This window comes from Saimiri boliviensis, chromosome X (assembly GCF_048565385.1).
Source record: "Saimiri boliviensis isolate mSaiBol1 chromosome X, mSaiBol1.pri, whole genome shotgun sequence".
Taxonomy (NCBI): Eukaryota; Metazoa; Chordata; class Mammalia; order Primates; family Cebidae; genus Saimiri; species Saimiri boliviensis.
This window is the reverse complement of record NC_133470.1, coordinates 132,860,149-132,886,276: the sequence shown is the minus strand read 5'-3', so window position 1 is coordinate 132,886,276 and position 26,128 is coordinate 132,860,149. Positions and strand designations below refer to the sequence as shown.

The 26,128-nt window shown below is 37.2% G+C and overlaps 1 long non-coding RNA gene and 1 pseudogene across 2 annotated transcripts in view; both read right to left on the bottom strand.

Annotated features, from left to right (window-relative positions):
• Positions 1–26,128, bottom strand: part of LOC141582878 (uncharacterized) — a 122,356-nt gene that overhangs the window by 24,338 nt on the left and 71,890 nt on the right. The gene's annotated exons all lie outside the window — the stretch shown is intronic.
• Positions 10,687–12,057, bottom strand: LOC101036808 (CTD small phosphatase-like protein 2 pseudogene; annotated as a pseudogene).

Sequence of the window (26,128 nt, the reverse complement as noted above, 5' to 3'; positions counted from 1 at the left end):
ATGGGCATTTGGGTTGGTTCCAGGTCTTTGCTATTGTAAACAGTGCCACTACAAACATACATGTGCATGTGTCTTTATAATAGAATGATTTGTAATTCTTTGAGTACATACCCAGTAATGGGATTGCTGGTTCAAATGGAATTTCTATTTCTAGGTCCTTGAGGAAGTGCCACACTGTCTTCCACAATGGTTGAACTAGTTTACACTCCCACCAACAGTATAAAATTGTTCCTATTTCTCTACATCCTCTCCAGCATCTGTCATCTCCAGATTTTTTAATAATCACCTTTGTAACTGGCATGAGATGGTATCTCAATGTGGTTTTGATTTGCATTTCTCTAATAAACAGTGATGATGCACATTTTTTCATATGTTTCTTGGCCTCATATATGTCTTCTTTTGAAAAGTGTCTGTTCATATCCTTCGCCCACTTTAAATGGGCTTGTCTGTTTTTTCTTGTAAATCTGTTTAAGTTCTTTGTAGATTCTGCATACTAGCCCTTTGTCAGATGGGTAGATTGCAAACATTTTTTTCCCATTCTGTTGATTGCCAGTTCACTCTAATGATTGTTTCTTTTGCTGTACAGATGCTCTGGAGTTTAATTAGGTCCCATTTGTCTATTTTTGCTTTTGTTGCGAATGCTTTTGGTGTTTTGGTCATGAAGTCCTTGCCTACGCCTATGTCCTGAATGGTTTTGCCTAGGTTTTCTTTGAGGGTTTTTATGGTATTAGGTCTTATGTTTAAGTCTTTAATCCATCTGGAGTTAATTTTAGTGTAAGCTGTCAGGAAGGGGTCCTGTTTCTGCTTTCTGCACATGGCTAGCCAGTTTTCCCAACACCATTTATTAAACAGGGAATCCTTTCCCCCATTGCTTGTTTTTGTCAGGTTTGTCAAAGATCAGATGATTGTAGATGTGTGGCATTGCCTCCAGGGCCTCTGCTCTGTTCCATTGATCTAGATCTCTGTTATGGTACCAGTACCCTGCTGTTTTAATTACTATAGCCTTGTAGTATAGTTTGAAATCAGGTAGCATGATGCCTCCAGCTTTGTTCTTTTTGCTTAGGATTGTCTTGGCTATGTGGGATCTCTTTTGGTTCCATATGAAGTTTAAGGTGGTTTTTTTCCAGTTCCGTGAAGAAGTTCCTTGGTAGCTTGATAGGCATAGCATTGAATCTATAAATTACTTTGGGCAGTATGACCATTTTCACGTTATTGATTATTCCTAACCATGAGCATGGAATGTTTCTCCATCTGTTTCCAAACAATACAAAAAGAGGTAATCCTTCGCAAATCATTTTATGAGACCAACATCATCCTGATACCAAAACCCGGCAGAGACTCAACAAAAAAAGAAAACTTGAGGCCAATATCCCTCATGAACATAGATGCAAAAATCTTCAATAAAATGTGGGCTAACCAATTGCAACAGCACATCAAAAAGCTTTTCCATTACCATCAAGTAGGCTTCATTCAGGGATGCAAGGCTGGTTCAACATACACAAGTCTATAAATGTAATCTACCACATAAACAGAACCAAAGACAAAAATCACATGATCATCTCAATAGATGCAGAAAAGGCCTTCAACAAAATTCAACAGCACTTTATGCTAAAAACTCTCAATAAACTAGGTATTGAAGGAACATATCTCAAAACAATAAAAGCTATTTACAACAACCCTACAGCCAATATCATACTGAATGGGCAAAAACTGGAATCATTCCCTTTGAAATCCGGCACTAGACAAGGATGCCCTCTCTCACCACTCTTATTCAATATAGTATTGGAAGTTCTAGCCAAAGCAATTAGGCAAGAAAAAAAATGTTATTCAATTAAGAAAAGAGGAAGTCAAATTGTCTCTATTGCAGACGACATGATTGTATATTGAGAAAACTCTATCATCTTAGCCCAAAATCTCCTTAAACTGATATGCAACTTCGGCAAAATGGCAAGATTTCATATAAAAATTTGAATTTCTAGTTTCTCTTTTGAAAATGAAAAACTCTAGCAACACTGGGCTTGCAATTCTCACATGGCAACAATCAGCTTAAGTTTAGCCACAAGCTATACCTTCTAATGGAAAATTTGCTTCTCAGGTTGCCACAGTCCTCATCAAATCAGACTCAACAATTTGCATTACCTTCCTGATATTCATGGGCATTTGAGTTTCCAAACCCTCAGAAAAGAAATCAATGAGAGGAGGGAGAGTTCAAGTGAGTGCTTGGCGTCAGATGATAGGTGGCTCTAAATGTGAGAATATGAAATTTGGACCTTATTTAATAGGTAGCTGACAGCTATTAAAGGTTTTTGAGTAGATGAGGAACAACAATATTTAGATCTGGACATGAGAAACCTTAAGCAGTATACAGCTTACAGAATGAAATTGAGGTTGAAAAAAAAATTTTTGTAACAGTCCCAGTATGAAGAGGTAAGTCCCTGAAAAGTGGTGCCAAGGGGAAAAAAAGAGTTATATACAAGAGTAAAGAATTGTTACAATGTAACTGAAGTCTTACGTGGAGCAAGAAGGAAAAGAACAAAGGAAAAAGATAGCTTGGGGAGAAGAAATACCAAGATAACTAGATGAACCTGGGAGAGGAAGAAAATGATGGTGTTAATAAGGATGCAGGAAATTTTAGAGTCAGAGATAGTCTAACGGAATACAATAAGTTCACGTCAACTGTTATGCAGGTTTACATATGTTTGTCCTATTAAAATGCAGGACCATGTCTTATTCTTCTCTGAATCTTAAGTACCTAGCATAAGGTCTGGAATAAAAACCACATCCACTAAATGCTACTTGACTCCAGTAAAATTTAAGGTGCTATAGGAAAATATTAAAGTAAAAATGTTGAAGATGGTAAACTAGAGCTCAGAAAAGTGGTTAGAGACAGACCTACAGGTCTAGCAGTCATCCACATGAATAAGGAAATAAAAAATATAACAAAGGCATAACACCACTGAGTGCAAATTGAGAGGAACAGAAAGCAGAAGACTAAAGCTCAGAAAACAAGCACACTGAGGATATGGGAAGAAATCAGGAAGGAAAATAAAAGAAGGATAAGCAAGGTAAAAAGAGATCGAGGATGATAGAAAACCAATGGAGAAAATACTTCTAAAATGGAGGAGTTGGGTGAACAATGATTTTTTAAAAAGCAATAAGATTATTAATACACATTTCAAATTAGTAATTACTTGGAGTATGGGCAGGGAGGAGAATGTAAGGAAAAGAAATAGAAGGTGGACAAATATTCTATTTCATAATATGTTGGATATTACATGGTTATTTGTTATATTATTAAACTGCCCATGTTTAAAAAGAGAGAGAGTTTAATAATATTTCCAAATCTAGAAATTTATACTATGGATATATTCACACAAACAATCAAATGCAAATGCATTTGCTTATATAAGCATTTTCACTTCAACACTCTGATAGCAATAATTTGGATACAACCTGAATGTCCATTGATGGGAGATCTGTTCAGTGAGCTATGATTCATCCTTACAAGAGATCACTGCTCAGTCATTTTTTAAAGAGATAAATCTGTATATGCCAATATGGAATACTCTACAGGACTTAGTTTTAAGTGGAAAAAGAGATCTATGGAACATAGTATACATAATATGACCCTGCTTGCATAAAAAAGATGTTTGATTATGCACAGAACATTTTTGGAAGGATATACAAAAAACTCAGCTATTACTTATTGGGAAAAGAAATGAGGGATCTAGCACAAGGTTGGGGAACTTTCACTTTTTATTTTACAATTCTCTAAATTATTCCCCAAGGAAGGTTGATTTGCCCATGCCAAAGCTGGAGAAGGCGTGAGAAAGAAGAGAAAGACTGGTACAGGCCACTATATATGATGATTTTAAAGTCACTAGGAGCCTTGCATAGAATACTTTATTTAGAATGGTGGAGACAACAGATCAACTGTGGGTAAAGGAAATCATAGTATCAAGAATAAGTTATTCTTTTGAAAAATCTGCTGGTAAAGAGAGGAAGAAACTAGACAGTTGTTAATAAAAAAAACAAACGTAAGATAAATTAGGGGTTCTTTGGGGTCAGGTTTTTTATGATTAGTTTCAAACAGCTTGTAGAACTGGCCTTGTTTATAGGAAAAAGGGAAGAAGTCAGTGAAAGAAAGAATGATGTTAATGATGGTAAAGGAGAGAGCCTAAAAAGGTTCAGAATAAAGCCAAGGTGAGGGAGCATTTCAAAGGAGCAGCTGAAAGAAGAAGATGCTGATAGACAGGCTCTCCCTTGAGAGAGCATGAACTCAGAGAATCCAGAGGAGGGACAGTTGATGTCTGGGGCAGCAGACTATCAAATAGGATTAGCACAGAAAAGCACTCTCTTAACATGGACAAAAGAAAGATTTTTTTAAGCCTATGGAAGAAGTTTCATGAGGAAGAAAAGTCAAAAGTGAACTCTAAGGGATCAAGGAGAAATCAGAGAAAATGACATCCAGGTACAGAAACTCAAAAGTATGTCACCGATATTACAGGTAAAGGAGAAGGGAGAGGAATGCATGTGTATATATAAATGATATTTTATTCAGAGGACACAAGACAGGGAGAAGAGAATAAATGGCACATCAAGTTGAATTCCAAAATGCATTATTGTTTACAAATGTCAGGGGAAACATGCACACAAGAAATAACTTTCCACAAAGTTTTCTTCAGGCTTTTGGACATCATCACATTGTGCTGCTTTTACTTTCCTCAGGGCACTTTGAAGTCTGTTCCTATGCAGGACCCTGAAATCTGGCCCACTGAGGGGTTTTGGCTTCATGTACCAGGAACTCTTAAGATCAGAGGGAGCATGCTCTGCTTAAATGAAGCAGTCCACATTTTCCCTTCCTTGTACAAAATGATAAAAGAAGGTAAGTTCAAATGTACCGTTTTTATAGAAATAATCTTCTTGGCCTCCCTGGACAAGTCTGCTCAAAAACCACCTGAAAACAATGTCAAGGCTGCCCTTCCTGGCCTTTGCTTCTTGGACTCAGAATTTATCTTCCAATAATGGTTTTAACTTTTTTGACATGCTTTACAAAAAAAAAAAAAAAAAAAAAAAAAAAAAGCTCACATTTTATTCCTCCATTTTCACATGCAGGGGCTTTATTTTCATGATGGACTGAGTCTCTTCACAGTGTCATGCATGGCATAATCCTTGAAAAAAATCTAATGTGACGTGACAGACAGATAGCAGAGCCACGAAAAGTCAAAAAGAAAATTTCAAAGTGACCTTCTTAAAACGCAGACTGTAAACACACAACTATTTTCTTAAACCTAAAGTATCTCACAAAATGAGGATCTAACCACCTTTGTAGGGTACAATCAACTAGTCAATTGAAAAAAATAGTAGCCTGATGAGTGCATAAGCTTCCTAATGGTACATACAAACAAAATCACTTTATTTAGACACTAAAAATGGGTGATTACAGATAATAAAATGTATAATTGGGTCAAAAGGATGGGAAGCACGTGGGATATTTCTTCAGTCAAAAATAAACAGATTTGGGAAGTGTGGGTTCACCAGTTCAATACCAAAAGCAGCTGCCTGTGTTACAAAATGGGTAGGGTACTATGAAATTCTGAAGTAAGAGCCCCCATGCCCTATTTCATTAGGATGAACTCTGACCATTTCAGTTTTCTATGGTGAATATAGTTCTTGAGTTTAGTTAGGCCTTGTAAAACACAAAACAAAACAAAACAAAACACTGGGGTTGGGAGTGTGCCAATCTTCAGAAAGCATGGCCCTTAAGTATTACAAAGTGAGAATAGATAAGTAGAAAGAAAGAAGTCACACATCAGTACCATTGACAGTCATTATTCATGGATTCCATATTTTTTAATTTGCCTACTTGCTAAAATTTATTTGTAACCCCAAAATGAATATTCATGGAGCCCTTGCAGGTATTCACAGACACACGCATGCACAGAACACTGAAAAATTTGCATCACACACAGGCATGTTCTCTATAGTGTTTAAACAAGGTGGCACCTGCCTTCTTGTTTTGCTGCTCATACCATATACAAGTATCCAGTCCATAGCATATTTAATGTCACAATTTTCTTTTTTTTTTTTCCTTTTGATTTTTCTTGGTAATGACCCCCAAATGTAGTACTAAAGTGCTGCCTCGTGTTTCTAATCTCAAGAAGATTGTGATGTGCCTTAAGGAGGAAATACATGTATTAAGCTTTGTTCTGGCATGTATTATAGTACTATTGGCCATGAGTTCAATGTTGGTGAATCAACAATATATATTAAATAGGGTGTCTCTAAACACAAATACATATAACCAGGTTACATTTTGATCCACTGACAAAAATTCTGTGGTCAAAGTCTATAAGGAAACTAACCCTGTATTCCCCCTAGAGGCAATGACGCAGTATTCACTAACTATATTTGCAGTAACATTAGAGAACATAACTATCATAAATAAAAATTGACTGTATTTTCCCATGTTTTGATCCTGTCCAGGAAATACCACAGGGAGGGGAGTGGCTGTAAGAGTCAGAAATTCACCATCACTCATTCTTCATTGGTCTGGCAAGTGAGAATGCTACTTACAAAGACACGTTGTGAGAACACTAATGATAAGGAAAATAAGTGAGAGCTAGCTGATGAATGTTATCTAGGATTATAGCATTTGAATAGGAATACAAGAAACTATGTCCCAATTCACCACCAAGAACCACTGGAAATCAACAGAGTGAAAAATTGTTGGAGTCCACACAGAAAAGGTAATGATTCACATTTCACCAGCAAGACTAGAGAGACCTTGTAATGAATAGATTATAGGACAAAGTCTTTGGAAAGCTATCAGCTGAGTATTGCAGCTAAATGAGTCCATTAAGCATACTACTAAAGCTTAAAAGCAAAACTCAGAAGTAACAAGACAGTATGGTAGAACAAATTCCAAAACCTTTTTTTTTTTTAAATTGTACTTTAGGTTCTGGGGTACATGTGCAGATCATGCAAGATTGTTGAATAGGTACACTCAGGGCAATGTGGTTTGCTGCCTCCATTTCCCTGTCACCTACATCTGGCATTTCTCCCCAGGTGATCCCTCCTCGACTTCCCCAACCCCCCTCACATTCCCTCCCTTGGCCCCCCAAAACAGACCCCAGTATGTGATGCTCCTCTCACTGTGTCCATGTGTTTTCATTGTTCAACACCCACCTATGAGTGAGAACATGTGGTGTTTGATTTTCTGTTCTTCTGTCAGTTTGCTGAGAATCATGATTTCCAGATTCACCCAAGTCCCTACGAAGGACACAAACTCATTTTTTATGGCTGCATAGTATTCAATAGTGTATATGTGCCACATTTTCCTTGCCCAGTCTATCGTCAATGGTCATTTGGGTTGGTTCTAGGTCTTTGCTATTGTAAAGAATGCCGCAATGAACATATGTGTGCATGTGTCTTTATAATAGAATGATTTATAATCTTTTGGGTGTATACCCAGTAATGGGATTGCTGGGTCAAGTGGAATTTCTATTTCTAGGTCCTTGAGGAAGTGCCACCCTGTGTTCCACAATGGTTGAACTAATTTACACTCCCACCAACAGTGTAAAAGTGTTCCTATTTCTCCACAACCTCTCCAGCATCTGTTGTCTCCAGATTTTTTAATGATCACCATTCTAACAGTGTGAGATGGTATATCAATGTAGTTTTGATTTGCATTTCTCTAATGACCAGTGATGATGAGCATTTTTTCATATGTTTCTTGGCCTCATATATGTCTTCTTTTGAAAAGTGTCTGTTCATATCCTTCTCCCACTTTAAATGGGCTTGTTTATTTTTTTTTTCTTGTAAATCTGTTTTAGTTCTTTGTAGATGCTGGATATTAGCCCTTTGTCAGATGAGTAGATTGCAAACATTTTTTCCCATTCTGTTGATTGCCAGTTCACTCTAATGATTGTTTCTTTTGCTGTCCAGAAGCTCTTGAGTTTCATTAGATCCATTAATCTATTTTGGCCTTTGTAACTAATGCTTTTGGTATTTTAGTCATGAAGTCCTTGCCTATGCCTAGGTCCTGAATGGTTTTGCCTAGGTTGTCTTTGAGATGTTTTTTATGGTGTTAGGTCTTATGTTTAAGTCTTTAATCCATCTGGAGTTAATTTTAGTGGAAGCTGTCAGGAAAGGATCCAGTCTGCTTTCTGCACATGGCTAGCCAGTTTTCCCAACACCATTTATTAAACAGGGAATCCTTTCCCCATTGCTTGTTTTTGTCAGGTTTGTCAAAGATCAGATGGTTGTAGATGTGTGGCATTGCCTCCAGGGTGTCTGTTCTGTTCCATTGATCTATATCTCTGTTTTGATACCAGTACCATCCTGTTTTGATTACCGTAGCCTTGTAGTATAGTTTGAAATCAGGTAGCATGATGTCTCTGGCTTTGTTCTTTTTGCTTAGGATTGTCTTGGCTATGCAGGCTCTCTCTTGGTTCCATATGAAGCTTAACGTTGTTTTTTCCAGTTCTGTGAAGAAAGTCCTTGATAGCTTGATGGGGATAGCATTGAATCTGTAACTTACTTTGGACAATATGGTCATTTTCACAATATTGATTATTCCTAACCATGAGCATGGAATATTTCTCAATCTCCTTGTGTCATCTCTCATTGCACTGAGCAGTGGTTTGTAGTTCTCCTTGAAGAGGTCCTTTACATCCTTTGTTAGTTGTATTCCTAGGTATGTAGACCAACAGAACAGAACAGAGGCCTCAGAAATAATACCACACATCTACAACCTTCTGATCTTCGACAAACCTGAGGGGGAAAAAAAGCAATGAGGAAAGGGCTTCCTATTTAATAAATGGTCCTGAGAGAACTGGCTAGCCATATGCAGAAAACAGAAACTGGATCCCTTCCTTACACATTACACAAAAATTAACTCCAGAGGGATTAAAGACTTAAATGTAAAACCTAAAACTATAAAAACTCTAGAAGAAAACCTAGGCAATACCATGCAGGAAATAGGCATGGGCAAAGACTTCATAACTAAGACAACAAAAGCAATGGCAACTAAAGTCAAAATTGACAAATGCAATTTAATTAAACTAAACAGCTTCTGCACAGCAATGTGTGTGTGTGTGTGTGTGTGTGTGTGTGTGTGTGTGTGTGTGTGTATGTATGTGTATATATTATATATATAATTAGAGTGAACAGGCAACCTAAAGAATGGGAAATAATTTCTTCAATCTATTCATCTGACAAAGGGCTAATATCCAGAATCTACAGGGAACTTAAACAAATTTTCAGGAAGAAAACAAACAACCCCATCAAAAATTGGGTAAAGGATATGAACAGACACTTTTCAAAAGAAGACATTTATGCAAGCAACAAACATATGAAAAAAATCTCATCATCACTGGTCATTAGAGAAATGCAAATCAAAACCACAATGAGATACCGTCTCACAGCAGTTAGAATGGTGATCATTAAAAAGTCAGGAAACAACAGATGCTGGTGAGGCTGTGGAGAAATAGAAATGCTTTTACACTGTTGGTGGGAGTGTAAATTCGTTCAACCATTGTGGAAGACAGTGTGGCTATTCCTTAAGGATCTAGAACCAGAAATATCATTTGACCCAGCAATTCTATTACTGGGTATATACACAAAGGATTACAAATCATTCTACTATAAAGACACATGCACACATTTGCTTATTGCAGAACTATTCACAATAGCAAAGACTTGGAACCAACCCAAATGCCCATCAGTGATATACTGGATAAGGAAAATGTGGTACATGTATGCCATAGAATACTATGTAGCCATAAAAAAATAATGAGCTCATGTACATTGCAGGGACACGGATGAAGCTGGAAGCCATCATCCTCAGCAAAGTAACACAGGAACAGAAAACTAAATACCGCATGTTCTTGCTCATAAGCGGGACTTGGACAATGAGAACACTTGGACACAGGGAGGGGAAAATCACACATTGGGGCTTGTCAGGGGTGAGGAGCTAGGGGAGCAATAGCGTTCAGACAAGTGCCTAATGCATGTGGTGCTTAAAACCTAGGTGATGGGTTGAAGGGTGCAGCAAACCACCATGGCACATGTATACCTATACAACAAACCTGTACTTTCTGCACATGTACCCTGGAACTTAAAAATTTAAAAATTAAAATTTAAAAGCATGAAAATGGACTATTTTCAGAAAACTATGAAATGCCTCAACTAAAAGCAATGCATAATGAAATTCTAATCTAATACAGGTCAAAAATGTAAACGTGTTATAAACCTTAAGAGGAAAAATAAAATGAGAATGATAAAGTAACAAAAAAGTGGCTATAAACCCCAAACAGGGAGAAAATAAAAGTCCATTTTCATCTCTGTGATTATCATAAAATCCTGTGTGACTACAGACCAAAATTCTGGTGGCAGAAACAGAATTCTTTATAAACTGCAGATGCCCTGTACATACAAAAAAAATTCACAGGAGTTGCACTAGCTCTAAAGACACATCTGTTTTAGCCTACTTACTGTATGCATTCAATGGGAGATGGATAAAGCCTCTTTCCGTAATCCTTTATTATTATTGGGCACCAAGAATAAAACAAGCAAGATGGGGTACAAAAATGCAAAATTTCAATAGTAATGGCAATGTTTTTGTCTTAGTCCAAAAGAATCCTGAAGTCTTTCCTCCTTCAGTGATTTGACAAGTCCTGGTATTTAATCTTGGGTCAGCAAATCATGCCAGTGAAATCTGTCTCTGATGTGTGGTCGAACATCTTCACTCAGTTATACAAGCTTCTCCAGGAATAAAATCAATTTTAGGAGTTCATTGTCATTTTTATTCATAAACCAACTTTCTACAAGGATTCCATTAGAAAGCTAATATGCAAAGTCTTGCGGTGAGTTGTCAATTATTAGAGTTTTTGAAAGATCTCTTCCAAGAATATTTAAGTCCTTTATTTATTTTCCTTGTACAAACACAATGATCACAGAAAAATCGGTGCTTGACCCTTTGCTTTTTAGGGTCTAGTGTGGTCAGTAACTTGACTGCATACACCTTCTTAAAAGCAGTAAAAAGAATCATCTCATCCATCTGAAAAATTACTCCAGGAATTCCCTGAAAAATGGTCTTAATCTCACATAAACCTGATAAATGACATTGTGGAAAAGGATTGGAAAAGTAAGTGCTGCATCTTCTAGCTCGTTTAGACTACAATGCACTTAGTGTTTCATCCAAATCTAAATCTAGGGAGAATTCCTGTGTGCTTCTTGTTTTCAACAAAAGAGCAGGTTTCCTATTTATAGTTGTTCTTCCGTCAGTGGCAAGACATGTTTGATGAAATAATAGGGGCAAAATACTTCCCAGCCTTCTTCGTAGGTGGCCTCTGTATGGGATGATGAATAAGCACTATCTGGAATTACTGGTGCTGTAAGGGGTGAGATACTATAATTATTGTTTCCTCAACCATTGTTTATTGATGGTTTCACCTGAACTGCTTGATTTGCGTTAGCTGCTCCATTAGTTGATGTAGTAGTGCTGATAGTGATCTCATCCACCTGTCCCATATAAAGTTGTTTTACCATTTCTTCAGCTTCCACTGCGTGTCCGGGAGAATCTGATCGTGATGTTCCATTTTTATTTGTTGATAAAAAAAGTTGAAGACCAGAGAAAATATGGTCCCCCACAAAGTAGTCCTTGGAGAACTGCCAGAGGAAGGATTATTTTCTAATTTTCCATTTTATTTTATAAGTTGATTTGTCTTTTCATAACTACCAGCTTCTCCATTTACTTGACTTTTCTGTCTTACTCAAGATATCTGTTTGTTAGATTTCTCTCCTGCTCTTGGTGTTAACATGATCAAATTGCCATTTATATCAAGTTCAATTCTACTCCATTTTAAAGGATGTTCTCTCTCTTCCTTACGTGTGCTTCCTTTAATTTTTTTTTTTAATTGAAGACAAGCCAGTTTCATTCTTTAGTGGTTTCTCTCCTCCTGAAAGTGGCTTCATCAGCCTCTGAATATTTTTCCTCTTTACTCTGGCAGTGAGTTGTGTTTGTATTTGATTTGACTGCTGAGAAGTTTTCCATGTTCTCAACCTTATCTTAGGGTTGCTCTTCCCGAGGAGTATTTTTGTGGTGTTCTGCATTTCCTGAATTTGAATGTTGGCCTGCCTTGCTAGGTTTAAAAAGTTCTCCTAGATAATATCCTGAGTGTTTTCCAACTTGGTTCCATTCTCCCCATCACTTTCAGGTACACCAATCAAATGAAGATTTGCTCTTTTCACATAGCCCCATGTTTATTGGAGTTTCAGCCTCATCTTTTATGGTACCACATATAAAACTGACTGTGATGACAGACAAGTGTCCTCAGGCTCCTGCGATGGTCCCGACTACACATGCGTGGTATCTTTCCCACTCACCCTGCAGCAGCAACAGAACCAGCTCCTTCAGCCAGTCACCATTTCCTACATACCTGAAAAAGATCTTATTTCTCCTTTGCCTATGAAGCTTAGTTTGGCTGGATATGAAATTCTGGGTTGGAAATTCTTTTCTTTAAGAATGTTGAATATTGGCCCTCAATCTCTTCTGGCTTGTAAGATTTCTGTTGAGAGGTTTACTGTTAGTCTGATGGGCTTCGCTTTGTAGGTGACCTGGCCTTTCTCTCTGGCTGCCCTTAACATTTTTCTTTCATTTTGACCTTGGAGAATCTGATGACTATGTGTTTTGGGGATAATATTCTTGTGAAGTATCTTCCTGGGCTTCTCTTCATTTTCTGAATTTTAACATTGGCCTATCTATATAGGTTGGGGAAGTTCTCCTAGACAATATCTTGAAACATGTTTTCCAAATTGGTTCGACTCTCCCTATTTCTTTCAGGTACCCCCATGAGTCATAGATTTGGTCTCTTTACATAATCCCATATTTTCTGGATGTTTGTTCATTCCTTTTTATTCTTTTTTTTCTCTATTCTTCTCTGTCTTATTTTAGAAAGACAGCCATGGAAGTGGGGCCCACAGACCAAAGCTGCTCATACCCCTGAATTCAGCCTTCTCCTAGAGGTATGTATGAACCTCTCACTTTCCAGGGGATCCCGGGTCTGGAATATGTAAAGCTCCTAGGTTTCTGTGCATGTCTCAGCAGATGCTCTGCTGAGACTCCACACAGCTCTGGGTGTTAAACCCAAGGCTCTGGTTGCATGGGCTCACAAGGGGATCTCCTGGTCCAAGGGTTGCAAAGATCTATAGAAGTGTGGCTTCCCTGGGTCATACATTCACTTACTGCTTCCTTTGGCTCCATGTCACTCCCAGGTGGGCCATTGCCACACCCTGCTTTTCTTTATTCTCCATGGGTCAAGTTGTTTTCCTGATCAGTCCCAATGGGAATAACTGGATATTTCAGTGAAGGTGCTATATTCACTCTCCCTTTTAGTTCTCCATGAGTTCCATGCACCACAGCTGCTTCTACTTGATTATTTTAACCAACCAGCACTAGTAATTTTTATGTTGATTTTGTATCCTGCAATTTTTCTAAATTTGCTTATGAGTTCTACGTTTTCTTGTGGTGTCTTTAGGTTTCTCCAAGTTTAACATTATGTTATCTGCAAATAAGAATAATTTGACTTCTTTCTTTCCAACATGGATGCCTTTTATATCTTTCTCTTGTCTGCTCTATCTAGGGCTTCTAGTATTATGCTGAGTAACAGTGGGGACAGTGGGCATCCTTGTCCTGTTCTAAATCTTAGAGAAAAATTTTTCAGTTTTTCCCTATTCAGTATGTTACTAACTGTGGGTCTGTCATATATGACTTTTATTATGTTGAGGTATGTTCCTTCTATCCCTAGGTTATTTAGTGTTTTTATCATGAAGGCATGTTGAATTTTATCAAATGCTTTTCCAGCATCAACCAAAATGATCATACGGTTTCTATCCTTCATTCTGTTGAAGGATATAATCTATTACATTGATTGATTTGAGTATGTTGAACCAAACTTGCATCCCTAGGATAAATCCAACTTGGTCATGATGAATGATCTTTCTAATGTATTCCTGAATTTGGTTTGCTAGGATTTTGTTAAGGATTTTTGCGTGAATATTCATTAGAGATATTGGCCTATGGTTTTCTTTTTATCATGTATCTTTGTCAGGTTTTGGTGTGAGGGTAATACTAACCTCATAGAAGGAGGTTGGAAGTATCCCCCTTCTTTTCTATTTTTTTGACATAGCTTGAGTAGGATTGGTATTAGTAGAATTCAGCAGCTAAGCCATCAGGTCCCAGGATTTCCTTTGATGGAAGACTTTTTAATATGGCTTCAATCTCGTTACTTGTTATCCGCCTGTTCAGGTCTTGAATTTCTTCCTGTTTCAATCTAAGTAGGTTGTATGTATCCGGCAATTTGTCAATTTCTTCCTGATTCTCCCATTAATAGGCATATATAGTTCATCATAGCAGCCAGTAATGATCCTTAGATTTTCTTCAGTATCAGTTTAATGTCTCCTTTTTCATTTCTGATTTTATTTACTTAGATCTTCTCTCTTTGTTCCTTACTCTGGCTAAAAGTCTGTCAGTTTTGTTTTACTTTTCAAGAAAGTGACTTTTGTTTCTTTTTTTTTTTTTTTGTATCATTTTCTTCATTTCAGTTTCACTTATTTCTACTCTGATCTTTTTAATTATATTTTTATTACACTTTAAGTTCTAGGATACATGTGCAGAATGTGTTGGTTTGTTACATATGTGTACATATGCCATGGTGGTTTGCTGCACCCATCCACCTGCCATCTAGGTTTTAAACCCCACATACATTATTTGCCCTAATGTTCTCCCTTCTCTTGCCCCCAACCCCCCAACAGGCCCTGTGTGTGATGTTCTCCTCCTGGTGTCCATGTGTTCTCATTGTTTAGCTCCCACTTATGAGTGTATGAGTGAGTACATGAGGTGCTTGGTTTTCTGTTCCTGTGTTAGTTTCTTGAAAATGATGGTTTCCAGCTTCATCCATATCCCTACAAAGAACATGAACTCATTATTTTTATGGCTACATAGTATTCCAAGGTGTATATATGCCACACTTTTTTAATCCAGTCTATCAGTGATAGGCATTTGGGTTGGTTCCAAGTCTTTTTTATTGTGAATAGTGCGGTAATAAGCAAATGAGCACATGTATCTTTATAGTAGAATGATGCATAATCCTTTAGATATATATCCAGTAATGGGATTCCTGGGTCAAATGGTATTTCTAGTTCTAGATCTTTGAGGCATCGCCACACTGTCTTCCACAATGGTTAAACTACTTTACACTCCCACCAACAGTGTAAAAGCGATTCTATTTCTCCACATCCTCTCCAGCATCTGTTGTTTCCTGACTTTTTAATAAGCATCATTCTAACTGGCGTGAGATGGTATCTCATTGTAGTTTTGATTTGCATTTCTCTAATAACCAGTGAGGATGAGTTTGTTTTAATATGTTTGTTGGTTGCATAAATGCCTGTTCATATCCTTTACCCACTTTTTGATGGGGTTGCTTTTTTTTCTTCTATATTTGTTTCAGTTCCTTGTAGAGTCTGGCTATCAACCCTTTGTCAGATGGATAGATTGCAAAATTTTTCTCCCATTCTGTAGGTTGCCTGTTCACTCTGATAATAGTTCCTTTTCCCTTGCAGAAGCTCTTTAGTATAATTAGATCCCATTTGTCAATTTTGGCTTTTGTTGCAAATGCTTTTTGTATCTTAGTCATGAAGTCTTTGCCTATGCCTATGTCCTGAATGGTATTGCCTAGGTTTTCTTCTAGGGTTTTTATGGTTTTAGGTTTAGATTTAAGTTTTCAATCCATCTTGAGTTAATTTTTGCATAAGGTGTAAGGAAGGGGTCTAGTTTCTGTTTTCTGCAGATGGCTAGCCAGTTTTGCCAGCAGCATGTATTAAATAGGGAATCCTTCCCCCATTGCTTTTTTCAGATTTGTCAAAGATCAAAGGGTTGTAGATGTGTGGTGTTATTTCTGAGGCCTCAGTTCTGTTCCATTTGTCTACATATATTATTTGGTACCAGTACCATGCTGTTTTGTACTGTAGCCTTGTAGTAATTTGAAGTCAGATAACATAATGCCTCCAGCTTTGTTCTTTTTGCTTAGGATTGTCTTGGCTATACAGTCTCTTTTTTTAGTTCCATAAGAAATTTAGTTTCTTCTAGTTCCATGAAGAAAGTCAATAGTAGCTTGATAGGAATCGCATTGAGTCGATAAATTACTCTGGGCAGTATGGCCATTTTCACAATATTGATTCTTTCTATCCATGAGCATGGAATGTTTTTCCATTTGTTTTGTGTCCTCTCTTATTTTCTTGAGCAGTGGTTTGTAGTTCTCCTTGAAGAGCTACTTCATACCCCTTTCAAGTTGTATTCCTAGGTAATTTATTCTCTTTGTAGTAATTGTGAATGGAAGTTCACTCATGATTTGGCTGTGTGTCTATTATTGGTGTATAGGAATGCTTGTGATTTTTTTCACATTGATTTTGTATCCTGAGGCTTTGCTGAAGTGGCTTATCAGCTTATGGAGTTTTGGGGCTGAGACTATGGGATTTTCTAAATATACAGTCATGTCATCTGCAAACAAGGACAATTTGACTTCCTTTCTTCCTATTCGAATACACTTTATTTCTTTCCCTTGCCTTATTGCCCTGGCCAAAACTTCTAATACTGTGTTGAATAGGAGTGGTGAGAGAGGGAATCCTTGTCTTGTGCTGGTTTTCAAAGAGAATGCTTCCAGCTTTTGCCCATTTAGTATGATATTGGATGCAGGTTTGTCATAAATAGCTCTTAATATTTTGAGATATGTTCCATCAATTCTTAGTTTATTGAGAGTTTTTAGCATGAAGCAATGTTGAATTTTATCAAAGGCCTTTTCTGCATCTATTGAGATAATCATGTGGTTTTGGTCACTGGTTCTCTTTATTTGATGGATTATGTTTATTGATTTGCATACATTGAACCAGCCTGGCATCCCAGGGACGATGCTGACTTGATCATGGTGGATAAGCTTTTTGGTATGCTGCTGGATTCAGTTTCCCAGTATTTTATTAAGGATTTTTGCATCTATGTTCATCAGGGATATTGGCCTGAAATTTTGTTGTTGTTGTTGTGTCTATGCCAGGTTTTGGTATCAAGATGATGCTGGCCTCATAAAATGAATTAGCAAGGAATCCCTCTTTTTCTATTGTTTGGAATAATTTCAGAAGGAATGATACCAGCTCCTTTTTGTACCTCTGGTAGAATTCAGCTATGAATCTGTCTGGTCCTGAATTTTTTTGGTTGGTAGGCTACTAATTACTTCCTGAATTTTGAAACTTGTTATTGGTCTATTCAGGGTTTTGACTTCTTCCTGGATCAGTCTTGAGAGGGTGTATGTGTCCAGGAATTGATCCATTTCTTCTAGATGTTCTAGTTTATTTGAGTAGAGCTATTTATAGTATTCTCCAATGGTAGTTTGTATTTCTGTGGGATCAGTGGTGATTATACCCCCTTCATCATTTTTTATTGTGTCTATTTGATTCTTGTCTCCTTTCTTCTTTATTAGTCTAGCTTGTGGTCTGTCTACTTTATTAACTTTTTCAAAACCCATCCCCTGGATTTGTTAATTTTTTGAAGGTGTCTCTATCACCTTTATTTCTGATCTGATCTTAGTTATTTCTTGACTTCTGCTAGCTTTTAAATTTGTTTGCTCTTGCTTCTCTAGTTCTTTTAACTGTGATGTTAGGGTGTTGATTTAGATATTTTCTGCCTCCTGATGTGGGCATTAAGTGCTATAAATTTCCTTCCAAACACTGCTTTAGCTGTGTCCCAGAGATTCTGGTACATTGTCTCTTTGTTCTCATTGGTTTTAAAGAACTTGTTTATTTCTGCTTTAATTTTGTTATTTACCCAGTAGTCATTAAGAATTAAGTTGTTCAGTTTCCATGTAGTGTAATGATGAGTGAGCTTCTTACTCTGGATTTCTGATTTGATTGCACTGTGATCAAAGAGACTATTTGTTATTATTTCCATTCTTTTGCATTTTCTTGAGGAGTGTTTTATTTCTAATTATGTGGTCAATTTTAGAATAATTGCTATGTGGTACTGAGAATAATATATATTCTGTTGATTTGGTGTGGATAATTATGTAGATGTCTATTAGGTCTACTTGGTCAAGAGCTGAGTTCAAGTCTTGAATATCCTTATTAATTTTCTGTCTTGTTGATCTGCCTAATATTAAAGTGGTGCATTAAAGTCTCCCACTATTATTCTGTGGGAGTATAAGTTTCTTTGTAGGTCTCTAAGAACTTGCTTTATTCATCTGGGTGCTCCTGTATTAGATGCATATATATTTGGGATAGTCATCTCTTCTTGTTGCATTGATCCCTTTACCATTATGTAATGCCCTTCTTTGTCTCTTTTGATCTTTGTTGGTTTAAAGTCTATGTGCAAAAATCACAAGCATTCCTATACACCAATAATAGACAAATCATGAGCAAACTCTTATTCATAATTGCTACAAAGAAAATAAAATACCTAGGAATACCACTAACAAAGGATGTGAAGGACCTCTTCAAGGAGAACTATAAACCACTGCTCTAGGAAATAAAAGAGGGCACAAACAGATGGAAAACCATTCCATGCTCATGGTTAGTAAGAATTGATATTGTGAAAATGGCCATACTGCCCAAAGTAATTTGTAGATTCAATGCTATCCCCATCAAGCTACCATTGACCTTCTTTACAGAATTGGAAAAAACCACCTTAAACTTCATATGGAACCAAAAAGAACCCTCATAGCTAAGACAATTCTAAGCAAAATGAACATAGCTGGAGGCATCATGCTACCTGACTTCAAGCTATACTATAAGGCTACAGTAATCCAAAGGTCATGGTCCTAGTACCAAAACAGAGATATAGACCAATGGAACAGAACAGAGGCCTTGGAAGTAATGCCACATACCTACAACCATCTGATCTTTGACAAACCTCACAAAAACAAGCAATGGGAAAATGATTCCCTGTTTAATAAATGGCATTGGGAAACTGGCTAGCCATATGCAAGAAGCTGAAACTGGACTCCTTCCTTACACCTTATACAAAAATTAACTCCAGATGGATTAAAGATTTAAACATAAGACCTAACACCATAAAAACTCTAGAAGAAAACTTAGGCAATACCATTCAGGACATAGGCATAGGCAAGGACTTCATGACTAAAACACCAAAAGCAATGGCAACAAAAGCCAAAATAGACAAATGGGATCTAATTAAACTTAAGAGCTTCTGCACAGCAAAAGAAACTATCATTAGCGTGAACAAGCAACCAACAAAATGGGAAAAAATATCTTTGCAATCTACCCATCTGACAAAGGGCTAATATCCAGAATCTACAAAGAACTAAAACAAATTTACAAGAAAAAACAACCCCATCTTTGTGCAAGACAAAGTCCCCTTTACTTTACCTTCTTCTTTTCTCAAGTAGGAGTTTTGTTTTGTCCCACAACCACCACAGCTAGTAATGTGCTGAGTCTCATCTGAAGCCAGTAAGTCTCAGATGCTCTCAGTGTAGTACCTGAGTATCACTGCTGGTTATTCAGGGCCCAAGGGCCTCCTTAGTTAACAGGTGATGAATGTTGCCAGGACTGAGTGCTTTCCTTCAAGGCAGCAGTTTCCCTTCTTTTTCTGAGAAACATCATCCGGGAGCTATGGTCTGAAATGAGGGCATCTTGACTCTGACTGGTGCACTATCTTGCTGTGGCTGAGCTGGTATCCAGGATTCATGACAAAGTCTTTCCCACTGAGACTGTTTGGTTGTATCCCCACCCAAATCTCAACTTGAATTATTTCTCCCAGAATTCCCACCTGTTGTGGGAGGGACCCAGGGGGAGGTAATTGAGTCATGGGGGCTGGTCTTTCCCATGCTATTTTCGTGATAGTGTGTAAGCCTCATAAGATTGGATGGGTTTATTAGGGGTTTTTCCTTTCAATTCTTCCTCATTTTTCTCTTGCCACTGCCTTTCACCTCCTACCATAATTTTGAGGCCTCCCCAGACATGTGGAACTGTAAGTCCAATTAAACCTCTTTTTCTTCCCAGTCACATGTATGTCTTTATCAGCAGCATGAAAATGGACTAATATACCCACTCTTCCTTCTCTTCCTTTGCCTCTCCTCACATGGAGGAAAGAAATCTCTTTTGGAGCTTTGAGCTTTGTAGCCTCTGGTTAGGAGAGGAGTGATTCCAGCACCCCCTAGGTTACCCCGCCTTGTGTCTCAGTATTTCACATGCCCCCTCACCGTCCACTATCTCTGGGCCTAGTTCAGCCGTTTGACTGGCCTACCAGTTGCAGTCCTTATGACCTAGGCTGCCTTTCAAATTTGCTTGGAAACTGGGAGCACTTTGGCCCTTGGTGACAAGGTTTGTGAGCACTCAAGTTTGGAATGCTGTGATCAGTGACTCGCCTCTTGGTAGGGCTGGTTAAATGCTCGGACAACACTGAGTTTAATATCTCAGAGTTGCTGTTTTTTCTCTCTCCCAGTGCCCAGAGAGGCTCCCTGAACCACGCAGCTATTCCTGGAGTGAGGGTGGAGTGGCATCAATAATTCATGACTGTTTTTTCTGTATCTTCAGCACATCTTTCAGTGATACGGAGTTAAAACCAGTTACTCTAAGTGCTTAGTTAGTTTTTGGTTCTTATAAAGGTGTTTGCGTAGATAGTTGTTAACTTGGTGTTCTTGTGGGGTGGTAGGCACCATCAGTGGAGTTTTCTGTTCTGCTACCTTGCTTCACCTCCCTCTTGCATCATGTATTTATATGTAAAGCCTAAGAGTATGCAACTTCCTAAACAAACCATAGGAGAGAATTTTAGAGACTTTAAATTTGGCAAAGATTTCTTGAATGTAATACAAAAAGCACAAATTATAAAAGAAGAATGATAAATTGGACTTACCTATATTAAAAGTATCTACTCTTCAACAGTCACTATCAAGAAAATGAAAAGGCATGCCACAGACTGTAGGAACATATTTGCAAAACATATATGTTTTAAAGGACTTGTATCCAAAGTTTATAAGTAACTCTTACAATTTGATAAGAAAAAGACAACCCAATAAGAAAATGGACAAAAGATTTGAAGAAACGTGTCACAAAAAAATATAAAAACGGCAAAAGAAACACATGAAATTATGCTCAACATCATTAGTTATTAAAGATATCCAAGTTAAAATCACTGTAAAATACCACTAAACACCCACTAAAACAGCTAATATTAAGAATACTGACTATACCAAGTGTTGGTTTGGGTGTAGAGCAACTGGAAGTCTCAAATTGCTGTGTCATAAAATCATACAACTTTAGGAAATAGACTGATGATTCTTATACTGTTAAGCATACACCTATCCTTTGATCCAGCCATTCTACTTCCAGTTACATAACCAAGAGCAATGAAAATGTATATACACAGCAAAAATTGTGGACAAGTGTTTGTAGCAAGATTAGTCACAGTAGCCAAAAAGTGGAAAGTCCCCAAGTGCCCATTAACTGGTAAATAGATAAATCATTATATTCCTACAATGGGATACTAATCAGCAATAAAAGGAATGAACTACTGATACATATAACAACAGATATTAATGAATGATTGATATCTGATAGGATTCTATTTATGTGCAATTCTAGAAAAGGATTGTAATGAATTTATAGTGACAAAAAGCAGTGGCCCATGGTGAGAGTTAGGAAATCACTGTAAAGTGGATTGATGGAAATTTTTGAGTTGATAGAAATGTCTACATTTTGATCATGGTTGGAGTTACATAACTGTATACATATATCAAAACTCATCAAAGTATACACCTAAGATTGATAAATTTTACTACTGTAAGGTATTACTCAATAAAGCTAATTAATGCAATTTAACTTAACTAATTATTTATTCTTTCTAGCCATGGGAGGGGTACCACCTATTAGGACATTATGGTATTTTAAGGACATACCTAGATAAAAAGTGAGTATGATTATTTCAGCTTCTTCAAGCTTCTACCAGGGGTTTGAAGTATGTGTTATATTACCTAATTGGTTTTTCTTCACTATATATTTCAGTATCTACATCACCCCTGAATATTTAGAGGTAAATTCAATCAACTGCCCACCTCTTCTTACTTTGAAATTAAACTATATGCCTTCCTTGTCACAATTTCTAAAAACACACATACACACACACACACACACACATGCAGAAATTTGATATTTAAAATAACATTTGAAGTTAATGTTGCTGTACAAACTTCATAACAATGTTCATACTCAGAAGACTATCAGTTAGTAAATGCAGAAGGAAAATTTTGGTTTTATGGTCTTTAGCTTTCTTCTGTAACTTATTCGGAAAGATTAATGGTATTTTACTTTTTGAATAGAGATGTAGGGACCCACAGTCTATATTTTAGGGAAAGTTAGGAGACTTTTTTTATAGTAAGGATCTTGAGAGAGCTGAACCGTAAATCTTCACTACCTCGTAATTATGCTTGTTATATGGAATCTCAGGAGTATCTTTGCAGTATGGAATCCAAATTTGATATTAAATGTTGACTCCAGAAGATAACATATCCTAGGAAATTGTCCAAAGATACAGAATTCCTGGAGCAATTCCCATATTCATGGAAGTATTTTCAGTTTCCCTGAAGCCAACCGTATAAGGTATATGAGGAAAGTACATTGATAACTCAAGGACAAAGTGACCTTTTGAATCCTCTCACTAAATCACATGAAAGATGGTCATGTATAGTGAAAATATCATAGGCTTGGAGAGCAACAATTCAAACACTTACTAACTAAGCAACTTTGGCCTAGTAACTTCACCTTGTTAAGCCTCAGTCTCCTCATCAGTAAAAGGGAGATTATATATACTATATATATATATAGATAGATAGATAGATAGATAGTAATATTAAGCATATTCTAATATGTATATTATATATTATAGATATTCAATATAGTGTTAGAATATATGCATATTCTAATTTTAATAGTCACAATAGCTCTGCAAGATATATATATATATAAAATATAAATGTCAAGATATATATATATATCTTGCTGAGCTATTGTGACTATTAAAGTTAGAATATGTATATATGTGTATGTATATCTAATGTCTACCACATTGCAGATGCCTAAAATATACTAGTTATTATCATTATTATGGCTGCCATACTTGAGAATGTCATTCGCAACACACTGTGGGGATAAAGGACTCACTCTTCTTTTTTTTCCAAAACAAAACTCATGTTGTTAATAAAAACTTACTTTGGACTCAAAAGTCTCATCAGAACTTCAATTCTTTATTCCTTTTCTAGTTTCAATCTTCAGGCCTTCCTACCTTGTTTGATGTTCAAAATTAAATATCATGAAAAAGGCCCCAGTGTACCTTTTGGTCATCACCTCAAAAACAAATATACAGCCATAGATGTGGAATTCATCTTTGCAAGATGAAATAAAATTCAAACAAAACTACACTCTTCTCAGAGCTGAATATTTGGAAATTAGTCTGCTTAGCTATCCCTAGTGCTTCTCTGATGTCTCTCATAAATGTCTGCCAACAAGTTCCCACTCAAAAGTATAAATGGAAGAACAGAGTTCTAAAAAACAAAAATAAGTTGAACATTGAAACAACAGCAACAACAAAATTCTTCATTTGAAAGAATTCCCAGCAAAGACTCAGGGAAGTAGTGAGGGACAAGGCAGTGAGCGATAGAGGGAGTGGCTGTTGCCATCAATAGGATTTTGAAAATATAACTTTTTCTTTAAAATATAATCCTCCAAACCTGCTGCTGTATTCTCGAAGCAGATAATAAAATAGAATGAAAAGCAGACTCTTATCTTAATACTGAATCCATATGCAAAGCAGCTAGTGGATGCACTGCAGCAGAATGAATTCTTCATTTTATCATTATTGCAGGCTCATTCTGCGATTTCTCTCTCAATGGGTGACTGCAATAAGCCTAAAGGTACAGTTCACTCTTCTGAAAGAGCTATTAGAGTCACTCCTAAATGCCTGCCTCAAAGCTACCATTTTTTAAAACTTGGTTTTTCTTCGTCTCCCAAGCAGCTGCAACCCATGCTTTTCACTGCTTAGAGAAAGAACAAGAAAGCAAAAGACCAATAACTCAATGAAATCTCAAAGGAAGCTAGGTCGGTGATCTCAGCTGGGATCTGGAGTGGTGAATTAAATTTTCATTTTCCTTGAGGAACTTGGGATCCATTTATGAGGAATTCAGAATATGGCCAGATCTGACTGGGCAGGGCTTGATTCATATATTCCATAGAGTATTGAAGCAGGCCAGAGAGATGACAGAGTCATGGCTTTGTCACAGGCTGAAAGAAAAAGTAATAGCAAGGGAAAAGGCTAAGTCATACCATTATCCTTATTCTGACTCCTCTGAAAAGTGGGTTTGACCAGTGCTGCAGGCTATCAACAGAGAAGTTTATTCTTTGCTCTTATCTCTGTCAGGCTCACCCCAGAGGTAGAGTGCAGAGGCTGAAGAGGAAGAGAGAAAGTTGAAATATTTTTTTTAAAACTTACTGACTCTGCTAATGTAGAAAGCAGAGATGTGCATAGCTACCTACCTTCCAGGTTGGGCTGCTACCAACTCAAAATCTGTCACAAAGTGACCTGGAGGAAAAGACAAGATAGATGAGCTGAGAGAGTCCCTCAGCCCCCTCCTCCCATAAGCAGGCACTGATTACTAAGGACATTTCCATGAGCAGTGCAGGATTTTTTTTTTCCTTGCACATGACCTTTAAAACTACCTGATAAGCTATTTGCACTGCCTACCCTAGAAGTTTCAATAGACAGAGAGAAGATGAACATTAACCTTAATGGCTAAATAACCCAATGTCACTCCAAAGGCCTTTCCCCTTGAGAGAAGTCTGTGCAGCAGCCAAACACTCACTCCTTTAAAAGTTCACAGAAAGGCTCCATTAAAATAAAAACTGCAGAGTTTCCAAACTTGGGTACTCTAAAAGACAACATGTTACCTCTGGTGATGGACCTTCTTTTTAAAAAAATTAATAATTTGGCCAAATAATTGGAAGAAATTTTATTAAAGCTCTCTAAAAATAAACTGGATACTCAAATGCTACAGTGGAAACTGAAGAAAGTTTTCAGCTTAATGCTGAAAACACTGATGGACATATAGTGTTCTATTCCAGAAAAGGGGGAAAAAAAGACCTGTATTAATAAGGGAAGCCATCGTAGTGCTTCCAGCCATTCCTTCATTCATTTATGGAGTGCTTACTCTCTGCCAGGTACTATGCTATATCCTGGGAATGTGATGGTCAGCAAAATCAGATGTATGTACTCTCCATCATTGGACTCACCGTCTACTGGAAGATGTAGACTGTAATCCAGGAATCACACAAATACAGAAAATATTGTGATGGTTCAAGTAAGTGAGAGGCTCATGGTACTATGCTTACACTCTGATAGGTTTGGAGTCAATGACTGCCCAGAAATTTCCCTCTTCTTCAAAGAAAGAGAACACATACCTCCTTGTGCTGTAGAACAAAACATGGCTATCCAGTCACAGACACATTCACTTAGCCTCTAATAAGTCAAGTGTTATGAAACAGGTAGCAAGCAGTCTTATGAGTGATGTAGTCGTGGTCTCTGTTTGGCCTCAGAGCCTAGATTAACGCTTTTCTCATTCATTTCTTCATTCAGTCCAAAAGCATTTATTGAATTTTTATTATGTGCCAGAAACTGAGTTAGACCATGGGTACAAAGATAAATGAGGCAAAGACCCTGCCATCAAGATACTCAGTCTACTGTGAAAGGCAGACACAGATAATTACAATACAGTACAATAATTGCTCTACTATAGAGAAGTACAAAGTGTTATAAGAATTCCAAAGGAAAAAAAAAAAAGCTGCTTTCCTAAAACTTTCTGGGGCCTAATCCATCAGCAACATCCTCACTACACAGGGCTAACAGGAAAACACTGGCAGATCATTTGTCGTGTCACTTGGCATTCCAGGAGCAGTCAGAAGCTCCTGCCCAACAAAGGTGGGCAGGCAGTTGAAAAGAAAGCAGTAGCATTAACAAACATAGCACGCCATTCTAAACTCAATGCACAACTGAGTTTACTGCCTGGCAGCTTGTCCCTGA